This window comes from Paramisgurnus dabryanus, chromosome 2 (genome assembly GCF_030506205.2).
Source record: "Paramisgurnus dabryanus chromosome 2, PD_genome_1.1, whole genome shotgun sequence".
Taxonomy (NCBI): domain Eukaryota; kingdom Metazoa; phylum Chordata; class Actinopteri; order Cypriniformes; family Cobitidae; genus Paramisgurnus; species Paramisgurnus dabryanus.
Window position 1 is genome coordinate 34526017 of NC_133338.1, and position 15895 is coordinate 34541911.

Genomic DNA, 15895 nt, shown 5'->3' on the forward strand with positions numbered 1-15895 from the left:
ATGTACTTCATCTAGTTAGCATGCTGCTTTGGTGTGAGCTGGATTTACAATCACTCCTGACGTGAGGTGCTTCATCTTTGGGTTTGTTTATGGGAGCAGATCTGAGATGAGTGCACAACATCCGGAATATCTGTAATAAATGCTGACTCTTGCTGAACCTGAAGCTGAATTGTTCTTGCAGATGTGTTTACTACTAAAAGGGCACCTGTTATGGCCTTTTTTACAAGATGTAATATAAGTCTCAGGTTTGCCCAGAATGTGTCTGTGAAGTTTCAGCTCAAATACTTCACAGATCAGTATTATAGCCTGTCCAAAATGCCCCTATTTGGGTGGGAGCAAAACGTGCTGTTTTAATGTCTGTACCTTTAAATGCAAATGAGCTACAGTTCCTCACTTTCTTACAAACAGACAGTGAGCGCTTTCGGTTAAAATAGATCTGATTAATACAGTCAGAGACAATAGTATGTAGTGGATTGAAAAACAAGGAGTAGGTGGATTTTTTTTTATTGTAGGATGATTGTGTTCACACACTGCCAACACATATTATTTCCAAACCGGGTGTGCCTCATAAGTCTTGAAAAGTGAAGCCTTTGGCTCTTTGATCGCCCCCTGCTGGTTGGCTGCAGTACAAGTCATAAACCCCGTCCTCTCCATTCAAATGAAGTGGGACTCTGCTCTAAATAAAAAAATGTATACACTTCCAATAAAAGTTTCCGAAAGATGGTTTTGGTTCTTTCAAATAGTTATCATCACACTGATATATGTTCATTTTTGTGATAAGTTTCATATTAGCTAGTAATTTGACGCAACGGGTCATGTCGTTATGATTGGCGTGGTTGAATTTGTTTGGGTGGAAGTTTGATAACGTGGCTCTGCCTCTGGCTCCACTGACTTTTCCTTCTGCGCATGCCTTGGCTCCAAACTGACGTTTTTTACGTAACATGGCGGCGACGATGGTCGGACATTTTTGGCTTCAATTCATTACAATGGAGGAAGGCGACATCGCGTCGTTCTTCTTTTTTTAACAGTGTATGGTCCAAACACCTCGTAAAAGTGGATTTTGCGTCATAGATGCCCTTTAATAGTGCTACAGGAAACAAGTATACTGACACCTATCCATGACAGTTGTTTTGTGGTTATTTTGGATTTAATATGTACTCTGATCTGTTATGCTGTTTGTTATTCCATGTCTCGTTTTTTTGTTTTGCTTAAAGGAATAGTCTACCCTTTTGCCTTATTAAACTATGTTATTACCTCAACCTAGACGAATTAATACATACCTATCGTTTTTCAATGCGTGCACTGTACAGCGCGTTATGAATGTGTTAGCATTTAGCCTAGCCCCATTCATTCCTATGGTACCAAAAAAAGTTTTATTTTGTGGCACCATACTTACTGGTATAACTCCTCATGTAACAGTCTTTAAATAGGGAAAACACGGAAGTGTTTGGTGGCTTCCCTGTTTGGTACCATAGGAATGAATGGGTCTAGGCTAAATGCTAACACATTCACGACACGCTGTACAGTGCACGCATTGAAAAAAGATAGATATGTATTAATTCGTCTAAGTTGAGGTAATAACATAATTTAATATGGCAAAAGGGTAGACTATTCCTTTAACTGTTTTCATGTGTTTTCATCGATCGGATCACAAGTGGACGAGAGAGACACATTACGTTTACACCTGGTATTTAAATCCGTCTCTTTTGTCCACTTTCAAACACTTCTGTCCTGAATACTGTGAGGGGGTGGTCTGTGAGACGGTGGGCGAGTCTCTCTGCTGTCATTCATACGCGAGCGGGAGTAATTATGAGTTTATATGGACACAAACTAATATTATGTCGAAGTCCGCTGCTTGTTTAGCAAGTATACATGCTGCACAGTGTTTTGTACGTACAGTATATATGTTGGAGCTTTCTCTGAATTTTCAGTGCAATTGATGAAATAGGATCGCGCAACTTTCACGCTTTCAAAACGAAACTACGGAGAACACCCGCAGTAGTTTTATCAATGAAAGGCTAAAAATAGCGCTGTTCACCGTATGTTCACGCCAGAAGTCAAAAAAAGACGTAACATTTGTGTTTAATACCTCAGATTAGAAAAATGGGCGGAGAGAAGGCGGTCGCGTGTGGCTGTTCGAACACATTCAACCACATTGCGTTCCGCAGCTCCAAAGCGATCCGATCGAAAGTGGTTTCGACTACCTCTGGATGTGGTTGAAAGTGGTCGAAAGTGGACGCGTTCAAAACGTTTTGAACACCGTTTACACCTGGCATTAACGTCGTCCACTTGTGATCCGATCGACGAAAACGCATGTTAATGCCAAGTGTAAACAGCCTCTCAGTCTATCTACATCTTTCTTTGCATCTTCTCTTATTTTTGTTTGTGAAGGGTTTATAAAGGGTTATTAGAGTAATTATTTTTCGGTCATTCTGGAAAATACTTACTTTAAAATTTAAAATATTGAGATTTTTGATTCTCTTTTAGAAACCATGAAATGCAGTGTGCTGGGAGGAAGAAAACATTGACACTCCTCATTTGAGGTGGATAAACATAGCAGTTTAGTTATAAAAAAATCAATTATAACCCTTTAGTACAGTGAAATAGGGACATGAATAAACACTATAATACAGAATAGCCCATATGTTGTAGTACAACTTTTATACATGTTTTATATATGAAAGGGAATGGAGTAGTTGTCAATTTCACTCAGTATCCCTATAAATATGTGAAAAAGTACCAACAGTTTTATTCACATTTGAGACATACCATTTCACTAATGCCAGTTATTATGCAATGTCAAATATTACCACCATCATAAGACAACAATAATACACCTGCTTTACACAATGTACATTACAGTAAGCATTGCGATGCAACAAATTTCCCCTTATAATCAACTAAGCTTGTGTTGTTTGGGTGTTATTAAAGTATTAATAGGGTGTTAAATACACTTTTTATGATTTACGTTTGACATATCTCAAACGCATTACATCTGTTGCCAGTCCTTGTTCCGGACCTCATCATTTGCAAATTAAGCACAGCAAACAGAGTGTGTACACTGCTGATTTGAGAGAGAGAGAGAGAGAGAGAGAGAGAGAGAGAGATTAGAGAGAGAGAGAGAGAGAGAGAGAGAGAGAGAGAGAGAGAGAGAGATTAGAGAGAGAGAGAGAGAGAGAGAGAGATGAATAAATAAGGCGTGTAAAATGAGTTCGTCAGCATGCTTCACTCATTTGTTGTCTTGTGCACATCTGCTGAAAGCCACTTTAATTTCTGTGCAAATTAAAGATTATGCAGATGATTCAATGCGTCAGCAGATTCACTTTTTCCATTTGTTATTTTTTGAGATTGCAGCACAGCTGACCAGAGAGCTCAAGATGAGGAAATTTGTACAAACAGATAAAGGAAAGAGGTGGTAGATTTGATAGATGAGTGCGAACATAGTTCATGCTGAACAGAAGATCTTTCTAATCTGTCTTTCCTCCTGCATGTCGGCCCACTCAGAACCACAGTGGGCCCTGCAGAACTGAACATCCATCTGTCAGCACCTCACGACCCAACTCCACTGCCAACTGCCCTACTTAAAGTAGAAAGATTATGTGTCAGTTCATTTAGATTCAGTTTGAGTGGATGTCTGTTTATATCCGTTAGCAGCCTTATGTTGTAATAGTGTGTCTGTGTGTAAGCAAGCTAAACAGATTTGTGTGCCTGATATGGGGTTTGAAAATCTGACTTGGATGGACACACATACACTGTGGGCTGCAGTAGAGAGAGAGAGAGAGAGAGAGAGAGAGAGAGAGAGAGAGAGAGAGAGAGAGCGAGAGAAACTAATGAAATGTGGCAACATAGTACTGTATGGAAGCCTTATGCACATTGGGGCCATGTGGTAAAAAGTGGCCCTGGTGTGAGCAAGTTAACAGTTCTGAACTTTATCAAAAATCCTGCAGGAGATCTTTAGCAGACCAGTGATTTAAGAATGTTTCAGTCAGTATCTCAGTAAAATGTAACCTTTATTTAAGTTTAATCTCATTTGACCGTTGACTAGCGATAATGTTAAGCCTCACCCATTGTCTGCACCAGGTGAACTCTGAGATTGGCTGTGTGGTGTGACGCCTCCTCCTGTTAGTTGTAAAGGAAACATGATATATCCAGTATGTAAGCAGAAGCTCAAATTTCTATTAATTATCCATTTTGGCCCATTGCTGTATATATATAAGATGTATTTTATGATTTTAGATGTATTTGTGGACATACTTTGTGGTTGTACACTCTTAGAAATGGATGTGTTAAAAACAATCAGTGTTAGTTTAAGGGCAACACACTAAATGCCTCGTCCCAGAATACACACATCTATGTGTTTTTATTGGAACACATTTTGTGTTACTTTTAACACAACTAGTATTTTATTTATATAAAATCAACACAAACTGACAAATATTGTGTTAAAATCATATGAACACATCCTTTCTTAGAGTGTACATTGCTCAGTTCTACTGATAATAAACTAATGCTAATGTTTTTAATAATATCACAAACATCTACTCCGTATAGTGCACTGCAACTCCCTTCTTTTAAAACACACTTATACTCTTATGTCCTGATTTGTTACCTAATACTTGTGCCTATTTGGTTTTCACTTTGTGTATGAGTGGGTGTTGGACACTGTTAGTGCAAAATAAGTATAATGTTAGCAAAAAATATACCCGAGTAGGATAGCCAGAACCTTGTACTGTATAATGAGGTCTTCTTTTGGAACGGCTGACTGTACACTTTCCTACTTTTCAAATGCATAGATAAAATATGAAATGTTGATCATTATGCAAAAGTATTTGACCACAGAATGTTGCAACTGCATCCAGTCAGAATCAAGTTTTCCTGTAAGCAGTGGAAATAACCTGTTAAAATCTTGCTTGCTATGTTATTCGGGCAGTTTAAGAGTTCAGTTCAGTGTATGTGCACAGTATATATGTAACATCTGTGACATACATCCTACTCAAACCTTGAGACTTGTTTAGAGATGTGTGCACTGTTTTTTGTTGTGCGTGTGTGTGTGAGCACGCTTGTGTTGGTTTAAGCAGTGGAATAGGAGGTGTGGCTGTATCCGTAATGACAGGATTTTTCTATACAGCACCTGTCTGACAGGCTATGTGTAAAAATAAACTTCTCCTCATGTGCCAATAGTAAATTTGTCCTGTCCTTGTTCATTTATCTTCCAGTTAATTGTTCCTAATACAGTTAATTGCAATTACTATAGGTCAGCACCCAAGGGCCAAGCACTGCTCTGACCTCTGCATTACAATGCTTGCTTAAAGCTCCATAGCAGGGTGTTGCTAAGTAACAAAATACAATTTCAGAACATTTACCAACTAAACATATTTCTTACAATTGCTTCAATGCCCATCACTAACATTGAAGCTGACGCTTTATTCAGTAGAGTTTAGTGCATTGGCAAATGTTGATCCGAGTAGTCCGAGTGTGAAAAGGCTTTATCTCTTCCTCTCTCCGTCCTCACCTCTGCTCTTTATTTCACTCTGATTTGTGTATTTAAGGGTAACCAGGCAAATATAAGATTACTTTTAATGATAAAAGAGTGCACATTTGCACAAACAATAAAATACTCTGGCTTTTGTGTTTTTATATGTACAGTATCTGTGTGTATGGGGAGTGGTGCCTGCTTTTTTACACTCTCTCTCATAGGTCATTATTGTCCCTATTTGGTCTCTCTTGTGGTGATACAGTAATACTGTCAGAACTGAGAATGGTCTTCTGGTGTCAATTTGGGTAGGGACGCTAGGGAACACAGAATTGCTATTATTCCGACCAAACAATTAATCAAAATTTATAATAGCCATTGATGTCAGTCTGTGTTTTGTGCTTTTCATTTATTAGTCATTTTATTTAACATTTATTTATCCAAGAATCATTTAAATGAGATTAAATATCTTTTACATCCGCCTTCTGTTAAAATAGCCCAATTTGGGTTACCTAAGCCAGTGGTTCTTAACGTTATTCCTCGAGGCCCACTGCCCTGCACATTTTGTATGTCTCCCTTATTTAACACACCTGATTCAAATCATCAGCTCATTAGAAGAGATCTCAATGAACTGAACTGAGTCTGCCAGATAAAAGAGACATACAAAACATGCAGGGCAGTGGGCCTCCAGGAATAACGTTAAGAACCACTGACCTAAGCGATTACAGATCTCGTTCTATGCAATGAGTCCCGCCTTTGTAACTCACGTCTCCAAGAGGACTGGTTTTACCTTTTTAAGTCCCACCTCTCCAACCCACGTTGCTTTATGATTGGCCTTTTCTTTTCTGGCTAATGTGTGACAGAGCAAATTTGTATAAAGCACCAAAGCTCTCAACAAGATGTCATGTGCGTTATTATAGTCATGTGATGCCATGTTCGTCAATTGGTTAGTGAGGAAGAAAGCATTCCTATACCAATAGTTTGATGCACAAAATGCAGGTCAAGTTGCATAAAGTTTGATTCAGGGACTGTTTTTCCCAATACATGACAATGACAATAATCTAATGTGTTGCAAACTTAAACATTAGTGTATGTTTGTACTTGTTTATATGGGAGTCACTTATATAGACAATCGACTTTTTGCATGCCTTTTTTGTTAAAAATGCTTATAAACCATTATCCAAATCATGTTTCTTTTTTTAATTCTAATGATTTGCACATTTCTCTGTGGGGTATGTTATAAACCTGATATAAAAGTTGTTTTTGACCTGTGCAACTTTAATAAGGTAATGAAACCAAAACATACTATTTGAAATATAATGTGAGTTAAACATTTATGACAATGTGTCTCTAAAGACCAATTTTATGTATATTCCAAAAATCAAACTTACGCCCTTGTTTATCCGTGCTTTGTGTTTTTTTTCCGAAACCAATATTAAGAACTTTATTGAAGAAAGTAAAAGCATTTTTAAAAGTGAAAAAAAAAATCATAAGCAAAATTAAAGCAACACTTAAGAGTTTTTGCTCTTTGCTCCCCCTATAGGTTAGAAGCGTAATTGTCCATTACCCACTGTAGTAAATACTGCAGCATAGCTGGCTCTGATTGGATTGTAGGTCTGCCGTAAAGCAAGTTTTTGTAGTTATTACTCGAACTACAGGACCGAGACCCGACGGTTGGAAACTAAAGCGGTTTTGGCCGATAGAGGGCTGCAAAGCGAATGTGAAAGTGCCGTTCACCCTGTTTCGAGTGGATGAACAACTGAAACTTTTTTGGAAACGTTATTTTAAGGTAAAAAAAACCTCTTTGGTGTTGCTTTAAAGAGTACCAATTATCCGATTCAGGATTTTACTTTTTCTTTGGTGTGTAAGTGTATATTAGTACATGTAAATGATATGCAAAGGTACAAATCCCAAAGTAAATCTCTTATCTTGGACTACAACAAACACACGGCTGGCGTGGACACCACGGTCATTATCATAATTTCGGCCGCTTCCGAAATATAGCCTGTAAGTAGTCTATGTTTTCATATTTAAAGAATTTACTATAAACTAAACTATGATTCAAACGCAAGTTTTGACCATTGCAGAGTAGCACTTGTTGTTTGTCGTTTCTACGATCACGAATGCAGACATGGTTTTTAATGTTTTAGTAATCTTTACCTTACCAATCTGTTACGTCCTGCTGAAGCCGCACTGGTAACTTTCTTTGATCAACTTGGTCAACTGCATTTTCTGGATCAAATTCGGCTCGTATTGATAAGGAAGTAAAGACGATATTAACTCCTGTCAGCATTGCATTGTGAGATAATCTTCAAAACATGGTAAGAAGCGTCACATTTTTGGCTGATGTCAGAGTTATTAAGGCCAATCACAACGTCTGGCCAACAGGAGGACGCTGTGCTTTTCAGAACGATGAGCTTTGTACAAAATCAATGCGTTAGAGGAAGGGAGCAACAATAATGTACTGTATGTGGAAACGAATGTGTTTTTTAACCATAAACCATGCGAACACATTTTATTCTACCATTTTAGCAATGTAACAGGTGCTCTTTAAAAAACGGGTTTTCCCTGATATTGACCATATTTAAAATCTCATAGGTCTCAAAGGTGAAGCAGAACTCATGATTATGGAGCAAATAATCTGGCCTTATAACTGTGATCAATTTTGTTGATTTAATGTGACTGTATCATGCCACTTCCTCTAGAGTGATGAGTGATCTTAGTCAAAATCAGACCAGGATGACTCTCAGACAGACTTTGCTTGTAGATTTGACTGGCTACAGTACCAGTAATAACTGTCTGTCTCAGAATGAGATGTGCTGATTTTAGAAATGCATAAAAGATGTTTCTATTAACAGCGTGTTAAGACTCGTGAGCATGGTGATTCAACTGGAAGTTGAGTCTTTGTAAGTGGTTGTTGACAGGTCTAAATGTAGCTCAAGACTAGAGTGTGCTAGTGCACCTCAGACTGATGTGTGACTGAGGACTGTTTGCAGGATGTTATGTTGTATTAAAAGGGTGTATCTGTTATCATTTGGATTTAATGGAACTGGAGTTTCAGACACAACTGTTTCTCTCTCTCTCTCTATCTTGAATCTGTATATAGTTACACAAATAAACCTGTGTATTGAGTTTCAATGATTGATTTCTTTATTCTCCTTTTAACAGTTTATTAGTTCATTGTAACTATTACGTTTCAAGCAAACTATACAGTGTAAATGTTAGCAATATTTGCAGTCTGTAAATGTATTTTAGTTTTCCCTCCTCATGTTTTGGTCAGCCCACTGTGTTGCCAGATCTAGTCTGGTACTCTCGGGTTAAATATACTACGCCAGACACTTATCACTTAGCCATTGCTGCCATCTACTGGAGGACAGGTATACATTCTGGCAGAACTGAAACATTAGGGTTGGTTTCCAGGACAGTAATTAGACTAGTCTTAAACTCAAAAAATTAACTGTCCAAACTGAAAACAACTTGCATTGACATATTAAAATACATCAGTACCCTTTGTTTTGACTCAAAATGTCCACAAGTAATGTTTTTAGTAAGTCATGTTTGTTAAAACTAGTTATATTTCCTAATTAAACTAAGGCTTAGTCCTGGTTTAAGCTAATCCCTGTCCTGGAAACCAGCCCACTGGGTACACTTCTTTTAGTTCATTGGAACATAGAGATACATTGAAATTGTTGTCAGTGTGAAAGAGCACATTCATGGTTTATTATTTTGCCTTTTCATTATTAAACCTGTTTGTGTATGTAAACAATGCACAGTTACAAAGCACACTCGATGTCAAAGGAAGTTTTTATAGTTTATTCAAAATAGTGAATAAAAATGAGTGAATGACACTTAGTGCATAGAAAAAAAATGATGTTTTCTCAAATAGTGCATATTGGGGGATATATCAGACACAGCTTGGGTGTTTTAGAAGAAAGCTAAAATAAAGTGTTTCAAATAGAGGGTGAAAATAGGCATTACAGCAAAGTACATTTTTAAAAATTAACTAATGTATATATATGTGTGACCCCGATCTTTGTAATCCAGGCTAATTTCTCAACATTTTATTTTTAGATAAGTAGCATCAAAGTTTAATTTTAATCATTAATTTCACTTTCATATTTATTGACTGAGTAAGGTCATGTCAAAGATTTTAATGTTATTTTTCACATAATGTTCTTAACATTTTAAATAAGGAGGATTTTATCTAAAAAAGCAGTACATCACACAACGAAATGACTTTAGCTGGGTTTTCACACACTGGGTCACATATTCTAGCAGACCCCAAAGATAAATGTATAAACTTTAAATTAGAGCTGGGCAAAAAACCGCCTGCGATTCTCAAGCGTGTCTCATCAGTAAAGCCGGTTTGGTGATTAGTAGTAAATTGCCATCACCTGCTTTCAGATGGAGCTGCATTTACTACACAGTAGTAAGCTAAGCATAATCGCAAACGATCTTCCACAATTATGAATGTTATTTAGCCTAGCTTTCACTGGCTTTACTGATGAGACATGCATGAGAATCGCAGATGATTTTTTTCGCCAGCTCTACTTTAAATGAACATAATAGTGATTATTTCTGATAACATGTAAATATTTCTTGTGAGTGCATGACAAAGTCAAGGTATATAAACATGTAATGTCAGCTGCTGACCAGCAGATGCCTTCCTTTCCTCAATATGTACAATAGAGTTTCTGTTCTCAAGTAGGAGTTTGGCTGTTTGGATGATGTGAAGATTAAACTGTCAGTGGGTAGGACTGACAGCTGGCCTTAGGTGGTAGCTATGATGATTGTCAGGTAATGATTTGCTCTGACACCCCGACAGAAACAGCGACAGTTGCCATGGGTGACAATACGTGATGTGTGAGACAGCACAGCCATACAGGATTTAAATGCACTAACGGACTTTGCTTGTTCCCTGTTTACATGGTGACTCACACTCTCCCTCATTCTTCATACTCCTCCACTTAGCGATGGAGCTCTAAATATAATCTCCTTGTCTGCTCTCCGAATTGCAAATCTAAAACGCCTCGACTCCAACAGACTGTAAAAATTATCCAACCACTCTTCGTTGAGCAGTGTAGCAAAAGCGGTCATGTGAGTGCTAAACAGCACCTTATAAGGCAGATGCCTTAAAGTTCATTTGACAGCTGTCTAGTGAAGCATCTGCATAAAACAGACTCTGTATGTGTGTGCACATGCATATACTGTAGACATAGGCAGGGTGAGTAAGTGTCTGTGTGGGTTCAGGTGTGTGGGAAGGAAGCGTATGTGTGAGCGTGTTAACATGCTTGTTTTCGGTAAATGACCTTTCTTTTCTTTCTTTCTTTCTTACTTTCTTTCTGTGATGCTCTATTAAAGTTGCAATTATCTTGGACTTGTACTGACAACTAGCGGTGTGGTTATAGCATCACAAAAGTTTTCGAGATTTCGTGCAAATATGAAGAAACAGTGATTGCTGTGATCATGCGTTTATACATATTTATAAATCTATAAAGATATTATCAGATCTATTTATCTGATTTTAAAGCTATTTTTTTCAAAAGTACTATTCACTGATATGTGTAAACTCTTAAATGAGAAAAATCATTATTGAGTGCACTTCTAAAACTGTGTGTTTCTGGAAACAGAAACTGAAAATGTGGTTGTGTGTGTGTTTGCGTGCCTGTGTGTTAGATGCAGTAGACGCTTAATCTGTGATAGCGCTATCAGTCATCATAAGGCAGAAAGCTGTTGCGGTCCAACCACTCGGGGAGCGTTCACACACATAGTCACAAACTGTTTGCGGCAGATGCATCACACGCTGATCTGTGTTGTGTCTTTGTCATGTCAGATTTAAGAGACCAGCATAGACTAGAACACCCTTTTTCTCAGAGTAAAACAACATATAGGGGAGAGCGGGGCACAACCTAACACTTTTTGACTTTGGCTTTATCATTCAAAAAATATTTAAGCTTGATTCATCATTTTTTTACACAGTCAACACACACATCTCTGCTACAAATGAAGACTTAAAGTTTGTATGTGGGACCTACTGTTATTATACAATTACACCAAAAAAGACACAAGAAGTGCAAACGTTACAACTTACCCCATAGGTGGGGTTAATTGTAACAAACACAGAGTTTGTTGTAACACCTGCTAGAAAATTAAGTTTAAACACAAATAATTTGCTGCTGTTTCAGACTGCATGATGGATTGGTGACGGGGGGTTTCATACTGCATGACTTTACCGTAGGGAGAATCGCCAACATCTTTGTCCCGGTCCGAAAATTATGTCTCGCAACCAAACGTACGCGAGAAGTGACGCGAAAGAAACAAAGCGAGGTCACGTGTGCAAGACCGGATTTCTCATGTGAGACTGGGATTATTATTAAAAATGAAGCTTACTATACAAATTGCATGTGTGCTCATTTGAAGTAGAAAGAAGAAGAAATACAGATTATGATGGAGGAAATGTTTGGAGAGACTCCTCCCCGAACTTCCAGCTGTCCTGTATGTTGCTCTCTCATTGGCTGTAGGTCATCCCCGATGCTTTTTTCAGTCAAAACACATTTCACACGGCATGATTTTGAATCGCCGACAGGTCCAGATATTTAGCATGCCAAATATCTCACGGGTGTCTGCGACTCTTCTGCGATTCTTTCAGATCACGTCTTTGATAATTCACACTGTGTGATTGTCACTCGCGTGCAGAAGCATCGGTTTGCCTGTGATTTCGGGCATTTGTCTGCGATTTTTCAAAACCTGTCGGCGAGTCAGTATCAGTTTATGCAAATGTCAAGCGAATTTCAGGATCAACTACCAATGAGAACGAAGCAGTGGAGTTCACGTCATCCTTCTCTCATCAGTTACTGGGGTGAATGGACTCATTTGTTTATGAGTACCATAATTTGACAAGCAGATTTAGAAATGCCTCATTGAAAGAGACGGGCGACACACAGCGATAACATCGCTGGCTGTCTGAATGCGGCGTTAGTTGTAATGCTGTGTTTCAACTATCCCCGCTGTGTAAAAATGTTTTCAATCCCAGTTACTAAGTTACTAGGAGTTGCTGACATGTTTCAAAATGGTGGAATGTTTTAGGTAACAAGACAGTGATTTAAATAATATAAGGTTGGATTTGGTGACTTACACACCCAACTCAGAAATCGAAAAAAACAAGATGAAGAAATTAACTTTTATGCCTCAAACACTCTTTGTTCAATATCTTATCCAAAACACAGCAAAAATTTTCACAAAATCACAAGAGATCATCTTCTGGCAATAAGAGAAAAAGACCAGAAGCACAGATTGCTTGGCCGTGTATAAATATGTAAAGTAGCTGTGTTAAAATGAACCCCGCGTTTGTTTGTGCCCCCCTACACCTTTAGACATACAGTATATTCAGCTGGCTGAATATCCTTTCCATTGAAAGCAGTTTGTGTGTAAAATAATAACCTTGCTCATGGGCTGGTGGGAGAGTGGAGAGGTTGTTAGCTTGCTCTGAATGGTGGCGTGCGCTTTATTTTGTCCCTGTGTAGTTTTCTGTAAGCCAATTGGTTAATCGAATGTCTGGACAGTGTAATTGTGGAAAGTAAACATTTATGTGTTTGTTTGAGCACACTGAATTGTCCAACACAGCAACAATGATTTGACCTATCGTGTGAATTTTTGAAAAGGGTTTATAAGTTTGCACCACCAATGGCAAACCAATTCAAAATAATCCCACATCATGACTTGTAATGCATTTTTCCACCCCTCTTGATTGCCAGAATATCATCTGCCCTGATCATCATCTGTTCTTAAACAGTTGGCTGATGTCCGATAGTGACAAAAATTGCTTTTACAGTATCTGCCGATACCGGTTATCAGCTTATATATCGGTATACATTAATTTTTGAATATACTATAGCTGGGTTTTCTTATTTGAATCTTTATGTTTATTAAGGCAGAGCATTAGATTTTGGTTACCTTTGATCTGCATGATAAATGACATAAATAGTCAGCATATACAAAGTGTCTGTGTCAGGGGAATCATGCTTGATCAGTAGAATAATTTGAATCTGTGTTATCTCTCTTGCTCTCTCTCTCTCTCTCTCTCTCTCTCTCTCTCTCTCTCTCTCTCTCTCTCTCTCTCTCTCTCTCTCTCTCCCGCTCTGTTTTTGACCCTCCCACTCTTTCAGGGCAGACTGGCTGCTCACTCTTCCCCTTCCCCTGTCAACCATCTCTCTCGTCTTTACTCCTCTCTCTCTCTTCTCTCTCTCTCTCTCTCTCTCTCTTGCTCATCCCATCTTGCACCAACTTAAAGTTCTCTTTGGAGGAAAGTAGAAGACATTTGGATGATTTTTACTCCTCTATCAGGTTGTATGTTTCTTTCATTGTAAGCTTGAGGTTCTGTTGACATCAGTAGAGTGCAGTGCTGTGTCCTTCACACTCCTCTGTGTTTATATCTAACAGTGTGTATGTACTGTGAGTCTGAGATGTTTATATCAGATGTATTATTAGAGGTAAATCTAAGGTGTATTAAGTGAGTCTGGTGTTTCTCCTTACTGAAAGGCAAAACAACTGCAACTAAGTAAGTCACAGTGACTCTAATCACATTACTGTCTGTGTAGTTCTGTCATTAACTGTTGCTTAACAGCATTGTGTAGCACTTCTTGGTGGAGTATTTGTAGCACTACTTGGTAATGTGTCTGGTTATAAAGCCAGTGCTGGAATCTGTATAAGATGTGAGAAGTGAAAATAACAAAAGCTGCATGCTGTTGTTAACAGAAGTCCTAACTCTAAAAATAGATTCAGTACGTGTACACTTGTGGTGTTGTGGATGTTAATAATACACATTGGTTGAATAGAGGCAAGCAAATGATTAAGCTGCAGTGTTTATGGGCCACTGACTGTGTGTGTATGTATGTAAGAGAATATTTAGAGAATATCCAGATCGCTGACAGCATCACAAGCTTTTTAAAGCTGTCTAGATATATTTAAAAAAATAAATAAAAAACAGCCACCATTAAATGCCAAATTTGAATAGTTTGATGCTGTTCTAAAATGCTGATACAATCTGTACTGCATGAGACCGCACATCCTATACTAATGTACCATGTGCTATGTTACTTTGCAGGAAACTACTGTATGGTTAGGCTAACTAACTTTGTTTCATGAAAAAAATAACAGTACTAATAGTACTAGTAAAGGTGATAATTTAGTGAGCATTTGGGTCTTTTATGATATGTTGGTTTATATCCACAACAGGACACTCCGTGTTGTGCCTTAAGTTGGCTTTTTTGTTTTAGGCACCACTGTGAGTACACAGTGTTGGGCATTACTGGTGGAAAGTTCTCCTAATGAAGGCAAGGAAATGAGTGCACACTGAATGAATGCACCATAGAGAGAGACCTTGGGAAGAAATGACAGGGGGAACCAGAAGCTCAGACACAGTTAGTAATGAGGAAAAAAAACATGACAACAAATTTCTGCCACTAAAGTGTTCAACAATAAAAGATTGGTACACTTGATTAGTTGATTAGTGAATTAGTGAATTTACTGTGTTTCAGTCTTTTGTATACCTGTATACTTCTAGCTAAATTTGGAAACATAGTAATATTGTGACACACTACAGTATACTGTATACTGTATACAGAGTGTTTTTTCAGAGCCCTGATGACATTTGCATTCCAAACTATGACAGCATCTTTAGCACGCAACACTTGACAGAGCTGAAAAAATTGCATTATTTCATCACCATTTTGCGCGTGTAGGTCCGTAAATCTGTTTTTGACCATAACACGTAAATTCGATAAGTAGAGCGTGCATTTTTTTTCTTATTGCACATTGTGTTTCTCGTTTCATGTGTTACAGTACTGATCAATCTACAGTTATTTAGTGTTCTAACACAACCTGCATTTTGACTTCCCAGAGTTTTTCAAAATAAAAGTAAATAGGATTTAAATGTCAGGAGTTCCTGTTGAGACAAAAGTAACACTTGATACTAGGGATGTCCCGATCAGGTTTATTTGCTCTCGAGTCCGAGTCATTTGATTTTGAGTATCTGCCGATACCGAGTCCCGATCCGATACTTCTATAAAACATAAAAAAAAGAATAAAGAAGAGCGAAAAAATAGATTCAGGATGCTCCTTATGTCATGCCGCACACGTTGCTGTTTCTGTGTGGAGTCAAAAGGGTCTAACTCTGTGCCAGCGCATAACTATAGATGTGTTAAAAAAATAATGAGAATATAGTATATATGTATAGTATGTATGATTCCATAAGCTGGTCAGCAGTTAGTTAAACAATCACTAGTTAGGTCATAATTGATTTGTATAATCAAAACACATTATTTTATTAAACTATACAATAAGTTGTATCCAGTTATCTAGTTAACCTATTGTAATAAGATGATTGACATGGCTATACATACTTTAATACTTTGTTTCTAGACT

At 37.8% G+C, this 15895-nt stretch overlaps 1 protein-coding gene across 13 annotated transcripts in view; it reads left to right on the plus strand.

The window, feature by feature from the left end:
- Positions 1-15895, plus strand: part of dgkza (diacylglycerol kinase, zeta a) — a 108164-nt gene that overhangs the window by 27121 nt on the left and 65148 nt on the right. For 7 of the 13 annotated variants that reach the window (XM_065289455.1, XM_065289456.1, XM_065289458.1 and 4 more), the window contains exon 1: positions 13663-13816. The exons of the other annotated variants lie outside the window; for them this stretch is intronic. The gene's annotated coding sequence lies outside the window, so the exon portion shown is untranslated. Of the gene's footprint in view, positions 1-13662; positions 13817-15895 lie in introns of those variants that run through there. 13 annotated transcript variants of the gene reach the window in all.